This window comes from Macaca mulatta, chromosome 6 (genome assembly GCF_049350105.2).
Source record: "Macaca mulatta isolate MMU2019108-1 chromosome 6, T2T-MMU8v2.0, whole genome shotgun sequence".
NCBI lineage: Eukaryota > Metazoa > Chordata > Mammalia > Primates > Cercopithecidae > Macaca > Macaca mulatta.
In genome coordinates this window covers 148,498,014-148,514,101 of record NC_133411.1, presented here as the reverse complement: position 1 = coordinate 148,514,101, position 16,088 = coordinate 148,498,014, and the positions used below count along the sequence as shown (strand labels likewise).

At 58.1% G+C, this 16,088-nt stretch overlaps 1 protein-coding gene across 23 annotated transcripts in view; it reads right to left on the bottom strand.

Moving 5' to 3' along the window:
* CXXC5 (CXXC finger protein 5) overlaps nt 1–13,657 on the bottom strand; it is an 85,398-nt gene extending 71,741 nt beyond the window's left edge. For 5 of the 23 annotated variants that reach the window (XR_013418020.1, XM_078003727.1, XM_028849041.2 and 2 more), the window contains exon 1: nt 12,100–12,588. The gene's annotated coding sequence lies outside the window, so the exon portion shown is untranslated. 23 annotated transcript variants of the gene reach the window in all.
* Nucleotides 13,658–16,088: the final 2,431 nt, after the last annotated feature.

Sequence of the window (16,088 nt, the reverse complement as noted above, 5' to 3'; positions counted from 1 at the left end):
GGATCCCCCTCTCTGGGCTCTCAAGCTACAAAAAAACAAGCATTTCTCAGCTCTGGGCCCTGCCCTACCTAATGGGTGCTTTTGGAGTATAGACCACAAAGGTGACTGGGTTGGGGTCTTCGCATAGGAGATAAGGGCTGAGGTCCCCTCCCCAGAGCACCCCAAGCGCCTTTAGGCTTATAAACACGGCCCCTCCATCCTGCCCATTCTTTGCCCAGGCCGGGCAATACCAGGCTCCTCCAATCTGCCCTGGCCGGATCCTGGCCAGGAAACAAGTTGTGCCAGGCTTGGGGTGGAGGGGCGGGAGCATGACAGCTGCTATTTCCTGGAGGCCACGGTCGGGCACAACCCGGATTCCTGCCTGGCTCCACACTCCACCAGAGCCTCTTCCAGGCTGCAGGCCCTCCACAAGGCACCCCCTTCCCCGTGTCAGAGCTATTATCAGACCCTACAGGATCATCCCACTCCCCTCACTGCACTGGCACAGGCAGGAGGAAGGTGCGTGAATGCAGCTCGCCTCTAGGACTGGGGAGAGGTGGTCTCTGCAGGGTTCCACAGACTGAGAGGCAGCCCCAGCTTCCCTCCTCCTGCCTGCCTGCCCACCCGGCTGCTTCCCCCAGCCCCACACGCACCAAATTCCCCACATGCCTGTCTGTCTCTGACAGCTCGCGCAAATACTTGGCTGCGCGGGCACCCGCTGTTCTGAGCCTGCTGCGCCTCCTCCCTGCCTTCCCGGGGGGCTCTGCAGACGCAGCCAGAGATGGGAGGGGGCCAGAGTCAAGAAGCTCAGTGGGCAGTGGGAGAAAGCAAGGGCAGGAGGGACCAGCCTCAATGCAGCAGCACCACCCCCATCCCCCGGGGCCTGAGGGACCTGGGAGGCCACAGAGAGCCAGCCCAGGCGGGGCAGCAGCTGCCGACACCCCCGCTGCCCCCCGACACCCCTGTTGCCCCCCGGAACTTCCCAGGAGGACCTTCCGGAGGCCTCCCACTTGCCTCGGCTGATGAAACAGCATCTGCCACCCCCGCGGCGGCAGCTCAGGACAGGGCGGAGGGCACTACAAGGCCCCTAGGGAAGGCTTTGAAATCTGGACCAGGGCCCAGCCCCTCTTGGCAGTCCCAGCCCCCCAGCATAGGCCCAGCCTCAGAGCATGAGGGGTGCATTCCAGCCCTCCTGCAGTGTGCAGGGCACACCCGCCCAGCTGCCAAGCTTGGGATGTCTCCACTTGGACTGGCTGGGGGCCTTATTTGTCCCCACTGCCCTCCTTCCTGCTAGCCTCGTCTCCCTCCCAGGAAACCAGTGGAGGAAACACTTCCTGACAACAGCTGGGATTCTCTGCTGGACACTACGCCTCACTGGCTGGCTCCTTACCTCCCCCCACCTCAGTCCTTCCCTGGGAGTCACCAAATCACACCCCCACCCCACGTCTACAGCAGAGGAATCCTCCCCTCCCGGCCAATCTGCCACTAGCCCCAGCATCTAGGCACAGCACGGGCACTGAATGAATGACCTCATGGGTAACAACCTCCATTCTGCAGATGGGCAAACCAAGGTCAGGGGAGAGCCCAGAGAGCCAGGCCTCCCATACTGTGCTCTTCCTGAAAGGGGCTCACTGCAGGTCCCCTCACTATTCCTTTGCCTCCCAACACACTTTCTGCCTCGGGAGCCAATTGAGCCCTCCCAGGCTTCTGGAGGCATTAGGATGACTCCAAACAGAACCTCTCAGTGTTCTGGGTTCAAATGCCCAGTTAGGCTGCTCTAGATGACGATCCCAACTCTCCCACAGCTCAGCAGTGGTCTTGAAAACAATCCCAAGGTATTGTCATGGTGACATTAGACCTTGAATAAAGCCTCCTCTCCCCATTGCACAGATGGGGCTGCTGAGGACCCCAAGGGAGGGGGAGCTGCAGGCGGCCATGAGTCAGAGGGGGAGCTGGGAAGCCGCCCGGCCCTGCCGGCTGTTGCTGGAAGCAACAGCCTGCATTTCCTCCTCACGCTGGTGCCTCGGGAAGCGTGGGCAGCGGGCGGCGGGCACCGCCGAGAGGACCCCTCCTGTGCCTGTGGGCCAGCCACATCCCCTCACTGCCTGACTGGGCCCACAGCCCACTCTCCACGCCGGCTAGAGTTCCAGAGAGGGGCTGGCTAGGGGCAGAACAGGCATTTCTGTCCCAGGTATGGGCTCATGTCACCTGAGGGCACCAGGCCCTGTGACCTCAGGGCAGCCTGACCCCTAGAGCTTTAATGTCCCCTGGCATCAAACAAGGAGACTGAAACATGACCATTTACACTTCCTTCTAGCAGCAAAATCCATGGTTCTGTGACTCCAGAATCCCAACAAGAATCCTGACTTGAAAAATGCCTCCATTCCAAGCATTCTATAATTCTAGACTCCCATGACTAAGAAATTCTAGGTCACCAAGATCTGACACCCCCAGGAAGAAAGGGGACCAGGTCCACTTCTGCCTACTGCTATGAGCCCAGTTAACTAATTTCCCATCTAGCTCTGGGGAAGGTGGGCCAGGCAGGAGAGGGGCTGGGTCTCTCTCATCAGAGTCAGCAGGAACTGGCATGAAGCTGTGTGGGGCCCCTGGCCCGGACAGAAACTGGTCTAGTCCTAGGGGACAGGCCACCTCCTCCTGGCACACACAGCCACTAATGCCACAGATGTCAGGAAGTCAGCCCACACCAGAGAGAGTGAGAGAGTGGGTGGCGGGGGGTTTGCATGCCTGCACCCCATCCTGCAGCTAGGAGGGAGGGAGGGCGGGCGTCAGGTCAGGGCTGGTCTCTCTGCTTCTCAGGTTCCAAGCCAAGCTCCACGCTTTATCTTCCTGTCTTCACCACCCACTGCTTCCTCCTTCCCGCCACAGTCCCCTCACCTCCCAGGCCAGTTCCAGCCCAGGCCAGCTGGCGGCCAGCCAGGGCAAAGGCTCCCAAGCCCATCTGACAGATGGAAAAATTGTGGTCCATGAAGAAGATAGGACCTGCCCCACTGGCTTGGCTCAGCAGCCTGTTGCTCTCTGGTCACATCTCTCCGCCTTGCCCCCACCTTGCTTCCCAGAATCCTCCACAGGGCCAGTGGGTCTCCACATGCCAGCCTGTCCACCAGCACACCCCCATTCCAGTGTCCCCTGACAGTACTCATCCTCACCACCAGTCATCCAGTCATTCATTCATCCACTTTTATCCACCCAACTAGCCTATCAGCCCATCTCCCTACCACATCTGGCCCATTGCCAAGGGTTATGGGGGCCTCAAAGAGGAAAGAGCAAGGCCTGTGCCCAGCAAGCATTTAAGGAGTCCCTTCTGTGTGCCAGGTAGTGTGGAAGGTTCAGGAAGCAGCATACAAAGGCCAACAGCCTGTCAAGGGCTCTGCCAGGACTCCATCCCACTAGGCAGTGGCAAGCCACAAACTCCCAAGGCCTCAGTTTCCTCATCTGTATATGGGGATGCTAACAACACACATCTGTCCCAGGTACGGGCTCATGTCACCCGAGGCTACTATGGGGATGAAAAAAGGTGAAAGTCAGAAAGCTGTTAACATGGTGCCTGCCACAGAGAGAACTTTTGTTGGGCTACCCATTATCACTGACTTTGTTACAATCTATTCTAACAATAGCAGTTGGCCAGCGCAGTGGCTCACGCCTGTAATCCCAGCACTTCGGGAGGCCAAGGCAGGTAAATCACTTGAGGTCAGGAGTTCGAGACCAGCCTGGCCAACGTGGAGAAACCCCGTGTCTACTAAAAATACAAAAATTAGGCGGGTGTGGTGGCGCGCGCCTGTAATCCCAGCTACTCCGGAGGCTGAGGCAGGAGAACTGCCTGAACCCAGGAGGCAGGGGTTGCAGTGAGCCGAGATGGTGCCATTGTACTCCAGCCTGGGTGACAGAGTGAGACTCCATCTCAAGAAAAAAAAAAAAAAAAAAGACAAAAAAAAAAGCAGTTAACAGTTGGGGGCCACAACTGATTACAGCAGCAGCTAAAGTTCTTCAAACACTTATTTGGTGCCAGGCACTGGGGGTACAAGAAGAATCACTGCCATATCCCATTGCAAGGCTGGCAAGGAGCAGGCTCAAAAAGCCCCAATAAGCATCTGATGAATGAGGGGATCAATGACAGGAGGCATAGCCCTGCCTCCAAGGAAGGTATAAGCCAGCATGTTTTCATGGGTGAGTGTGTCTTTCTGCACACACGTGTGTGTGTATAAGCAGGTGTGTTACACATACGTATGTATGCCTGTGTGAGAGACCTGGGGATCCAGTGATGCCAGGAGCACAGCCACTCAAGCCCACTCAGGCCCCCACCTGACATCACCCCTGCCAGTGATCACAGCAGAGCTGAAGGGACTGTGGCAAGAGCAGGGGCCAGGTCCATGGAGAGAGGCCTGGAAAGATGCTTTGCATAGTTCTGGCCATCGGATTACAGGCCCAGCCTAGGCCCCTACTTAGGGGTATAGGGGCCACTAGGTGTTGCCCCACAGGAACCCAGGCCCCCAGTGCCCGAACATTACGCCCGTACTGGCATGGCACACAAGTAAGTGTTCCTGCTGGCAGGCTGGGCACGTCTGAGGAGGTCAGAAAAGGTCACAGGCGAGGGAGGGAGTGGTGGGTCCAAGGGTGATGTGGGGTGTGCCAGACAGGGGAAGGTGGGTACAGGGCTCCCCGGGGGCCACCAGGCAGGCCTGGCTCTGCCCTGCTGGGGCCGGCAGCTGGAGGGGAGTAAATATAGCTGGGGCGTCCCGGCCACATTCCTGGGAGGCCAGTGAGGCCCGCCTGCCCGCTGCTCTAAGCAGAGCGCAGCAGCCAGGGCCCAGAGCCGCCACTGCCCTCTTCCCAAACAAACAGAAAAATAAATAAAACCAGCTCTCACGGCCGGCCGGCACAGCCGGTGGGGGAGGGGGCAGGAAGGGATGGACAGGGGTTGGCGGGGTGGACAGGCAGGCGGACCAGTTGCCGCGGTTTCTGTCCCACTGGGAAGGAGGAGGCCAACAAAAGAGGAAAATGGAGGAAAAGGGCAGGGAGATGGTCAGAGATGTCAGGGAAGGGGAGAGAATCCCGAAGAGATGAAGGGTGTCACAAGGAGAGGTGTGGGGGAGGTAGGTCAGGAGGGACAGGGAAAGTGTCAGGGGCGGGCACAGTGGGGGACAGTTAGGGCAGAGGCAGCCTCTGGGTCAGTAATTCAGCAGCAGGGATGCCCCAGGGGGGCAGGTGGCAGGCAGAGACAAAGGGGGCTGTGTGGGCTGGGGCAGGGGGCCGGCTTGAAGGGCCATTAAATATTAAAGAGCTAGGCCAGTGAGTGACAGAGGTCATAGGAAGCAGGAGACTAGCCGAGGAGCGATGGGGGACCCTGAGGCGGAGGGCTGCCCCACCTCTGGCCTGTCTCTCCACCACCTCCATCATAGCCAGTCTCCTGCGATAGAGGGACAGGCTGAGGGTGGGAGGGGCTGTGGGGATTAGTGATGGCAGGGAGACCTCTGCGGTTCCCTCTTCCCTCAGGCTGATCTGGGCACAGCCGGCCTTCCAGAGCTGCCAGCCACCCTATCAAGAAAGCCAGGAGGCCTGTCAACACAGCCGCTGCCATGGCACCTCCTGGGGAAGGAGCGGGAGACATCCAGCTTCTCCTTCCCAGGAAAAATCAGCCAAGCCACCACTTTCCACAGAGACCTGCGGGGAGGGACGACTGGGCCTCACAGCTCAGCTGAGCCAGCAGGTCACCCCCCAGCCCTCCCACCCTACCCCAGCCTGGCGTCATTACTAGCTTCACGACCTTGGTCAGTCCCCTTGTCCCTGAGCCTGTGTCTTCACCAGCTCCACTCCACCCTAGGCTTGGTGTGAGGAAAGAAAGAAGGCAAATAACACCTTGAAAACATACTGAGGCCAAGAATCTGCACGCATCATCCCAGAGAAGGGTACCATGTGCCCCATGGGGTCTGTCCTATTATCAGTCCCATTTTACAGATGGGGAAGAGAAAGTCAGACAAAGTGATGCACCCACAGTCACACACCTGGTAATCAGCAGAATGGAGACAGAAGTGCTAGGTGTGAGCCACATGTTATTTTCTTAGGATTCACGGGGGATGTGCATTCCTTGTCTCTATAAAAGCCGGTGTTTACTGAATACAGATTGTAGGTGAGCACCTCCCCCTGCCAGGCACTATGCAACCATCTGTGTCCATCTGAAAATGACCTTGTGAGGCAGGCATTCTCTTACTGTCCAATTTCAGAGATTAGGAAACTGAGGTTTGTAGAGATAACACAACTGGCCCAAATGTCATACATCCAGCTAGGCCGTGACATGGCCAGGATTTGGAGTCAGATCTGAAGGACTCTAGAGCCACTGCTCATACACACTTGTCTGGGTGGGGGTTAGGAGGACCTGGTAGGAGTGGAGCTCAGTGGTTCAATTGGCTCCGACAAGGGATACCCAGAAAAGGTCAAAAACAAGGTCACAACTGCTGTGGGGGTTGGGGAAATGGCAACTGTTTTGAGGATGGGAGAGGCACAGAGCCTGTAGGAGCTCCAGGTGAGGGTACAAGCTAGGGTCCTGGCTAGAGTAATCTGCTTGGTCTACCCAGAGCCCCTGAACCAGGTAACACTGGCCCTGCCCCAGTGTGAGGATACTGAGGCTGACCTAAAAAGGGCCAATGGAGCCCTGTGTTGTTGGTCCCCAGGGTTCTAACCTGTGCTCCGGGGCCAGAGTGCCTGGAACTAATCACCTCTTCAGAGCCCCCAGTGCTGTGGAAGACGGGGCAGGATCCCCCCCCTCCCTCCCTCCTAGGCCCTGTGAGCCCAGAGGGAGGCCAGCATCAGAGGCAGGAAATGAAGAAGAATTTGCGATCTAATTGAGCTGGCGGGGGATTAGGCGGCAGAATGCAATTACAGGGGCTGGAGCGGGGCCAGGGGCACTGACACCCCAAGATGTGGCCTGGCCCAGGTGACTTGGCCCAGCCAATCTCTGGCCAGAGACACGAGACTTGGAGTTGGGAGTATGGGTACAGGCAAAGGTTGGGACCAGACTGCTTCTCAACATATAGAGGACCGCAAGGTTCCAGCTCCACGTGATACCCAGAAGCAAGTTTTCCTGGGAATCCTCCCCCAGGGAACAAGTCTATGGATTCTCATCTGGGGATTTGGCAGCCAGACTCACATGCTCTCACAGGCTCCATTCATATGTGTGCAAGCATGTGCTTACACTCCCAGGTAAGCCCCATATATCCACATTCACCTGCATAGGGGCAGGTCTCCCAGCCTGGAGACACACAGGCCAGCCCTTTGCTGCCACTGGCTCCACCAAATGGTGGGTTGTGGGGGCACAACCCCTCCCTCAAGAAAACCCACCCATGACCTTAAAATCCTTTTATTCCCGTAATCACATGCTACCATTGCCGTGGATATACGCTGTCACCCTGGCCCTATCTCCCTCTGTGGCTTCCAAAACTCCCAGCAGGCAGGCAGACGGGGAGGCTGCCCAGTGACTGCTGGGGAGGGAAGGGTTGTAGGGGTTGCAGGGGAAAGGACTGGGTGTGAGAGGTTCAATTCTACACACACACATTCAGGGCCTCAAACAACCAGAGGGGGAGATTCAGTAAGACAGAGATACAGAACGAGAAAGGAAAACATAGCCAGCCGCCACCGCCACAGACAGAGAGAAACCACTGTCCATACAGCACAGACAGGCCCACTCCCACATTCACAATTCAGACACACCCTACTCAGTCAGATCCCCCAGATTTATAAGCATATACAAAGCACACAGATACACACAAATCACAAATCCAAACTCTCCAAAATTCCAAGCACACACAACTCACAGAATATATTCATTCCCAGATTCACAGGGACATAGCCAATCTTCAGAAATACAATCTCAGATTCACAAACACACATGTACACATACACTACAGATCCACATACTTCTAGATCAGGACAGACACACATGCCCTGATTCATAAATCCATGTATGTTCAGACTCTGAGAAGTCACCCTGAGAAAGACATTCAACACAGAGATTCACAAATACAGACACACGACTTAGAGACACACATGTCCTGAGTCATAAGCACACATCACCCAGATTCCCACATCCCAGAGCAACAGACTAGTGCCACACAGCCTCATCTCTGTCAGCTGACACTGCCTCTGGCTTTAGGGGGCAGGTGGAGGGTTGGAGATTCCTGGGTCTTTGAGGGGGCAGTCCTTTCTCATTGCTCGAATCCAGGAAGGGTGGGCTCAGTGTTGGGGGGAGGTGAGGGGGAGTAAGAGAAAGCAGGAAAAAACTTTAGTGGGATATTCTTGTTGGGCAGTAGCGCGTGAGTAACGGGGGAGGTTTTTTGTGGTCTGGTGAGTTCCAGCTATGAGTGAGAGTTTAACTATTAATACACTTAATCAAGGACACTTCACACACACATACACAGCCACACATACAGCGCCACACACACACACACACACACACACACACACACACACACACACACGCACGCACGCAGCTAGGATGGGACCAGGTGGTGGGGGTAAGAGAGGGAGAGCCCCAGAAAAAAGAAAAGAGGGAAAGCCCCAATCAGGGCCCCAGAGGGCGGGGAAAGGGGGCGGAGCTTCTATCCTGGGCCTGCCTCCAGAGCTGGAGCAGTGATTCATTTGTGCACCACCAGAAGGGTGGGGTTTGATACACAGTAGGTGCTCAATACAAACATATTGGGCCAACAAATGAATAACATATAAAGAGTGGGCAATAATAACAGTAATAACAATGTGTGAACCCCCATCGTTGTTCAATTAGAGCATGCCCCAGAGCATCATGCTTGTTAATTCGGACTAAATCGTCAAGCCACCAGACAGGGGCTCTAGGAACCCAGGCTTGGGTCTGGCTCACCCGTATTCCCTCATTTCTCCACCCTATCCTGCAACCTGGAAAGTCAGCCCAGCCCACATCCCTCTCTCCCTCCTGGCAAGACCCCCTCCATTCCATCCTCCCATAAACAACAAGGTGCAGTCACTCCTAAAGAAGGCAGGGTAGGCCGGGCGCGGTGGCTCAAGCCTGTAATCCCAGCACTTTGGGAGGCCGAGACGGGCGAATCACGAGTTCAGGAGATCGAGACCATCCTGGCTAACACGGTGAAACCCCGTCTCTACTAAAATACAAAAAAAATTAGCCGGGCGAGGTGGCGGGCGCCTGTACTCCCAGCTACTCGGGAGGCTGAGGCAGGAGAATGGCGTGAACCCGGGAGGCGGGGCTTGCAGTGAGCTGAGATCCGGCCACTGCACTCCAGCCTGGGCAACAGAGCCAGACTCCGTCTCAAAAAAAAAAAAAAAAAAAAAAGAAGGCAGGGTATTTAATTCCCCTGGACTTGTTTCTTCACCCAGATACAAACCTGCCCCCACACTCCTATGGGTCTCAGTTTCACATGTGCCAAATGGGTAGGAGGCAGGCAGAGCTGGAAAGCGGCAGCAAGAGTTTAGGGTCACAGTGGGAACCCTTGGAACATGGGCCTTTGCTGGCCCGGGCCCTGGATGTAGAATCCTCCCCTCCCCTTCCCCCACCCACCCCAGCCCAGCCCAGCCCAGCCCAGCCCAGCCCAGCCGGGTGGACATTCCAGGCCTCACGTGATAAAGACGAGGCCACTGGCCCTCGGGTAAGTCAACAGGCTCTGTCGCGGGAGAGATAGGAGGCCCTGGCCAGGGTCACCTGCTGAGCGGCGAAAACAGCCAGGACCAGATACACACATAAATAAGGCACCAACCCGACAGCCAGCCTGCCAAGGGTCTGTCTTCTGCAGAGGCTCACCTTGGAAAGGGAGGTGGCATGGAGAGGGTGGCCAAGGCTGACTAGGGACGTCCCTGGGAAAGACCCAGCTCCTGCGAGGATGAGGGGTAGGGGGGTTCTACCCAAGTTCCGGGGGCTGGCTGGGAACTCAGAGGCCAACCTCCCTCAGCTGTTCCCATCTCTTCCCAGGGCAAAAATCAAACCGTCACCCCCTCTCCCTCCTCCCCAAGGAGAGGACAATTTCCGTTCTGGGAGGGGGGTGACAGCTGCAGAGCGAGCCACTCCCCACCCCCCCAAGCTCCAGCCTGACTCTCATCTAGGGAAACTGCTAAATCAACAATACGCAGTTACGGGTAGGTAGCCCGCCGGCCTGAGTCTCCCCGCACGGCTCTCAGAAAGGGGTTTAGAGGGGGCTTCGGTCTCAGTTCCCGGTTTTCTAGTGGCGGTTGGAAACCAAGGCACGGGCGTCTTTCAGGAGGGCGACCAGGTGACGCTTAGGCCAGAGGCCCCCCAAAACGTCCAATTTAAATACTCCCAACTGCAAAGGACAGACGCCCCCCACCCCACGGGCTGGGGCAGCTGAGGTGGCGCCGGGCGTTCAAATCGCGCTCCAAACAAGTCCGCAGCGACTGCGCTCGCAGCCCCCGCCAGGCGGCCCCAGCGGAAAACTTGAAAGGGACTCTGTTTGCCGGCGGCCCTGGGGCGGCTCCGGCGGGGGCGAGGGCCGAGCGATCGCACACTCGCCCCCTCCCCAACACTTCCAAAGAAAATGCGGGGGGCGGGGACAGGGCCCACCACAAATCCAAGGGCTCCAAATAGCGCCCGCCGCGCGGGGAAAGGCGGGGGTCAGGAGTCTGGTCCGCCGGCCACCCCCTTAGCTCCCCTCCCCCCAGCCCCGATCCGAAGACGCGACTCTCTCAGACCACCCAAGGTCCAGGGGGCAAAGTAGGGCGCGGTTGCCAAACCTTCAGACCCCTGTCGCGGGAGACTTCAGGGAGCGGGTCTTTCCGAATGAGGCACTACAGAACCCCCCAAATTTACTGGTGCTTCCTTGCAGCCGGAGGCACCAGTCCAACTCCGCACACCCCTTCCGATTCCCGGGGGGGAATAAAGAACAAAAAGAGATCTTGCTCCCACTTTGGGCACTTCAGCTCTTCTGACAGGTCCCGAAGGTGGCCCCTCATTTAAAAACCGGGGTCACTCACTTTCCGTCGATCCTACAAATAAACAAAGCCAGGCGCACCCCGCGCTCCCCGCCGGAAAGCAGCCCATTACGGGCGAGGACAACTTCCCCCAGCCAGAAAATTAACACATTCCTCTCGCGGCGGTTCAGCCCCTCACTCCGCTCCGGGGATGCGAAGGGGAGGGGGGCTCAGGCGGAACTTCATGGGTAAATTTGGGGCCGGAGCAGCGTGGCAGGCACCTGGGACGTACGCCCCCCCACAGTTCCGCAGCTAGAGGAACACCCCCATTCTCCCTCCCAGGCTCTGCACGCTGCTTGGCCCACGCGGGGCTCGGGAGACAGCCCCAAAGACTCCCCAAGGCAGGGAAGGGAGGGAGGGGCCGCGGGGCACCGTGGTGGTGGGGTACTTTGATGGAAAAAAAAGGTCAAACTTCATCAGCCTGCCGGGCACCCCGCGGGCAGCGGGGGCGAGGAGCCGGAGGAGAAATGCAGAAGTAGCCGCCGCCTCTTCCAAGTGGTGGGGGAGGCTCAGTCACGCGTGGTCGAGGGCGCCCAGAGCAGTTAACGTCGCCCCTCAACACAGGACTGCGAGTGGGGTCTGATGAGGGGAGTGCGCGCCAGAGATCTACAAGCAGCCTCCCCCGCAGGCTGAGCGCCCGCCCAACGCCAAGAGGTGAGGACCCCGGGCGCCCGCCGCCCCAGCGCCGGAGAGCTGGAGTAGTGGCGGGGGGGGGGCGGCACCACGCAGGGAGCGTCCCAGCCCCACTCCACGGCGCCCAAGCCGCTGTCCCAGACCCTAAAACCCCTCTTTTTGTCTGAACTCAGTGATCTGCGACCGAGCATACTGCGGCTTAGGGAGGCTTGGGTATAGCAGCGGCCACCGAGCGATCACCGGCGCTAGGTCTCCCAGGCTCCCAAGCACCGCGGCTCATGCTGCGGGCGCCCCCCCGCCCCTCCCAAACACGGACCCCTCCTTCCCCGTCCCCGGCTCTCCGCACCTGAACTTAGGGGGAACCCGCGCAGCCAAACTTTCCGCCGACTTGCAGCGAACTCCGGCCCCGGCCGCGCACCGAACCCCGGGGGAGGAGAGGGAGGTAGGCGGGGAAGGGGAGGGGGCCGGCCTCCGGGGGGGGTCGAGGGAGGGCCGTGGCCCGACACCTACCGGCTCTCCGAGTCGTCCAAGCCGCCACCGCCGCCGTCGCCGCGAGGCCGAGGGGGAGGGGCGGGGCAGGGAGCCGCGCTCCGCTCTGGGCACCGCCGCCGCGGTGCGCTCCGCTCCAGCAGCCAGCAGTGCCCGGGTCCGGAGCCGGAGTCGCGCCGCCGCGGCTGGCCCGAGGCGGGGAGGGGGGGGAGCCTGCAGCACCTGCCCCTCCTCCCCCTCCCCGCGGCCCAAATTAAAAAACAACAAAAAGCAACTAATCACCCCCGAGCGGAGCGCGGCTCGGCGGGCGGAGGGCTCAGCGTCCGGCGCCCGGACTCAGCAGGCGGCGCGCATGGCTGGGCGCGGGCTGGGCAGGACTGGGACGCGGGGCCCGGCTTCAGGGGGTGAGGCTCTGCCGCTCTTCTCGCTCAGCTCGGGCGCCTGCTCTTGCCGCCAGTGCCGCCTCTGCTGCCGCCGCCTCTACATCCCCGCTCAGGCTCAGCCGCCTCTGCCGCCGCCGCCGCGCGCCCGCCCGAGCAGGAGCTATGAACGCTGCCCGGGGGCTGCCGGCAAAACCCGGACCGGACTCGCCGCTCCCTCCCCCCCGCCAACCCGCCTTCCACCTCGGCTCACTTCCCTCCTCCCGCCGCCTCCCTCCCAGCGCAGCTCGGGCCACTTGGACGCCGCGGGCTCTGAGGCCGGAGCTGCAGCCGCTGCGCCTCGAGCTCCCCGCGCCCTTACGCGGTCCACCCAGGCTCAGCTCCCTGGCGCGCCCTGTCTTCGCCTATTTCCCCCAACTTTACAAAAAAAAAAAAAAAAAAAAAAAAAGGACGACCTCCCTGCTTTGGTGAGGCGGTCTGGGTTTAGAGACGCACCTCCGGGGAAATCTGCTATCTTTCTGTGCCCTCTTCAGCGGGGCCAGAAGCTTCGAGGACCGGGAGGGAGAATTTGGCCGCGACCCCCAGCTCAGGTGCGCGGCGGGCCAGAGATTCCTAGCCTAGGGCTCTTGGGAAGGAGTCGCGTGTTCCAAGACCCCACCCTTCCAAGAGCACCTTAATGGATTCAGTGGGCACTAGGGCCCCGGGAGAAAAGGGGCGGAGATTCCCGTTCCCATTTCTCAGATGAGGAAACTGATGCGAGAAAGGATAGTTTGTCTCTTAGACAGGCACCAGCCTCAACTCTCGAGTCCCGGGGCTAAAATGACTACCTATATTTGGTACCTTGAGACCATGGCCTACGCACTCAAAACCCGAAACAATGCTTGGAACAGCAGCGCTCAATAGGTACTGGTTGAAAGACAGAAGGAAAACTCAGCCTTGCCAGAGTCGGCGCCCAGTGGGGACAGAGTTGGACCCACATATCCCGCTTTCACATCATTGACCCCCCTTCATCTGCTCATCTTGGGCTAATCCTGCTGCTGCAGATGTCTTAACCTCACGTACCCATGGTGCAAGCCCCGGGCTCATATAATCCCAACTGCATATAATCCCAAAGTGGAAGTTTTCTCCAATTCTTTGGGATTCGTGGGGGCGTGTTTGTGCAAGGCCGACTTTCATCTGCGAGGCGAAGAAAACGCGGTCCCCAGACCCGAGCAGGGGAGGGAGAGGGGGAGGACAAGTTGGGGAAGTCAGCCTAGGGTTAAACGTTACAGCCTGAGATCGATTGGGGCCCAGATAACAGGGAGTTAACTGAGGCGATCCGGGCGCCTGCAGCCACAGGCGCGGCCTCGGTGGGAGAAGCGAAACTGTCTCCCACCTCGCTGCTTCCTCTCCTCTGCTCTGCGCAGCCTGGCTGTCTCCGAGGCTGGCGCGAGGGCTGTGGAGCATGGATCTCCTGGCAGCAGCAGCTGGTGCCCACCTTCCACGCCTTCTATATGTGGCCTTGGGGCCTTGACCCAGCCAGAGTGGTGTGGAGGGGGGAGGTGTCAAAGGGCAGAGCTCATCTGGAATGTGTCGCCTCTCTCCCACTCCTGATATCCAAGACCACACGAAGTGACCCTTCCCCAGACATCGTGGACACCTCCTCCCAACCAGTTCCTTCCGAATGCTGAGAAGTGGTCTCCCTTAACTACTATGCCAAGAAATGGCTCCCTTGGGGAGGTGTTTAGTTTCTCTCCTCCTCACCGGCAGCCCTTTTAATGCCTCCCTCCAAACAAACATGCCATGTGAGTAAAAGTAAGGTGCCTGCTATGGAAACCGTTTTAAGATGCCCATCACCCCCATAAGATTACTTCTAAACTGCTTAAAGATGGGTATTCTGGGCCTGAGTGTGAGTATCAGGCACTGCGTTGGGCACTGACCGTGCAAGGAAAAAGGAAGCAAAATCCCAGGTGTAGGATCTCCAAGCATTTAACCCACCTCCATCTGCCTTTTCTGGGGAAGCTGAGGCACAGACTGTGAGGGAGGACCTGTTCCCTGGGAGTCAGCAGCAGGTCTCAGAGGGTTAGGATCCATGAAGTGAAACTCTATGCCACAGATCTCCTGAAGCCTAAGGTCAGTACGGGAGTCAGGTCATGCACACCCCCCAAAAAGCTTTATGCTGGGGTCCATGGGGGAGGGTGGGTAGTAATTCCACTTTAGAGAATTGCTATTACCCACTTTTTTTTGAGACTCATGCCGCCACCCCCACCCCCAACTCAGGCGGGCAAAGGTCAAGGAGCCACAGGCTGCAATTGAGGAAGGCCAGGTGGTCCCAGTGGTGATGGCTTCCGCAGGGAAGGGGTGTTGACATGTCTGGCCCAGTTTAGACGGTGGATCTTGGAGTTTTCCCTTGCTGGAAATTAACACCTCAGGAGGGAGACCTAGACTCTCACCTATCCAACCCATGTGGGAGCCACAGAGGAAAAGGGCAGAATTGTCCCCACAGAAAGTGTTACAGAAACAGAAAATGTCACGTGCAAGCCATCCACAAAGAACTCTCCACCACAGATGCCAATGAGACAAGTGGGGGACATTCAGGAAGGATGGGATGAGGGTCTCTGCCCTTGGGTGAGACTGTCCCCAACACAGCCCCCTTCTCCAAGAAGAAGGGAAGCCTGGTTCACTATTCTCCCACCTCTCCCTACCTCAAAAAGGAGTATTGAAGTCTCACCTTGCTATTAAACTTTTTGCTGAGTTTTTTGAAACAATCAGCCTTCAAGTCAGGAAGAAGTTCCTTCAGTCTCCAGCACCGCTGGGGAAGATGGCCCCTGCATCGCCGGCCTTGTCTTCTAGGGAGGGGTGTGTCCGCCCGGGATCCTGGATTGTGCTCTCCTGGATCCTGCTGATAACACCCATGGCTGGTATTTGTGCAGCCCTTACCCTGAGCAGGGCATTGTGCTAAACAGTTAAGGTACATTATCTCATTTAGTCCTTATAGCAGCCCCTGCAATAATGTCATCCCCTTTATTCAGATGAGGAAACTGAAATGAAATTGGCATCAGAGCTGTTCTCGAACCCCTGAGGCCATGTGCTGTTCTAGGGAGGCTTTCCACAGCCTCCAGTGAGGCTCATCTGCTTCACATCCTGCAGTGGTTCCTCACAGACTACCCTACTCAGCCTGGCTTCCCTAATTGGCCCTCTTCCCCACCAGGCCCTGCTGACCAATGCCATTGAACACTGGCAGTTCCCTGACACCCTAAGACTCCTCTCCAGGTTCCCAGAGCTTTGCATGTACCATTCCCTCTGCTAAGATAGGCCTCATCAAGCTCAGCTCATGAACTCCTCATGGAAGACCAGGAGCACATATCACCTGGGAAGCGTCTCAGACTGCCACTTCCAGCCTGAGTTCGGGCCATACCTACAGGGCCACCACTAGCCTTTGTGCAAATCAGAAAAAGGTACCCACTTTTGGCAGATACAGGAAACCCGAAGGAGGTCACAGACTGCCTTTCAGCTTCCTAGGTCCCTTTGCTAGGTGCCTTTTTGCAGTGCATGTACTGCACAGCTATACTCTGTGGCCTGGCTTTGGGTCCCTCATCTGGCTTTGGGACCTCTCCTATGGCCACAGTGACCACAGTGCACAGAAATAGC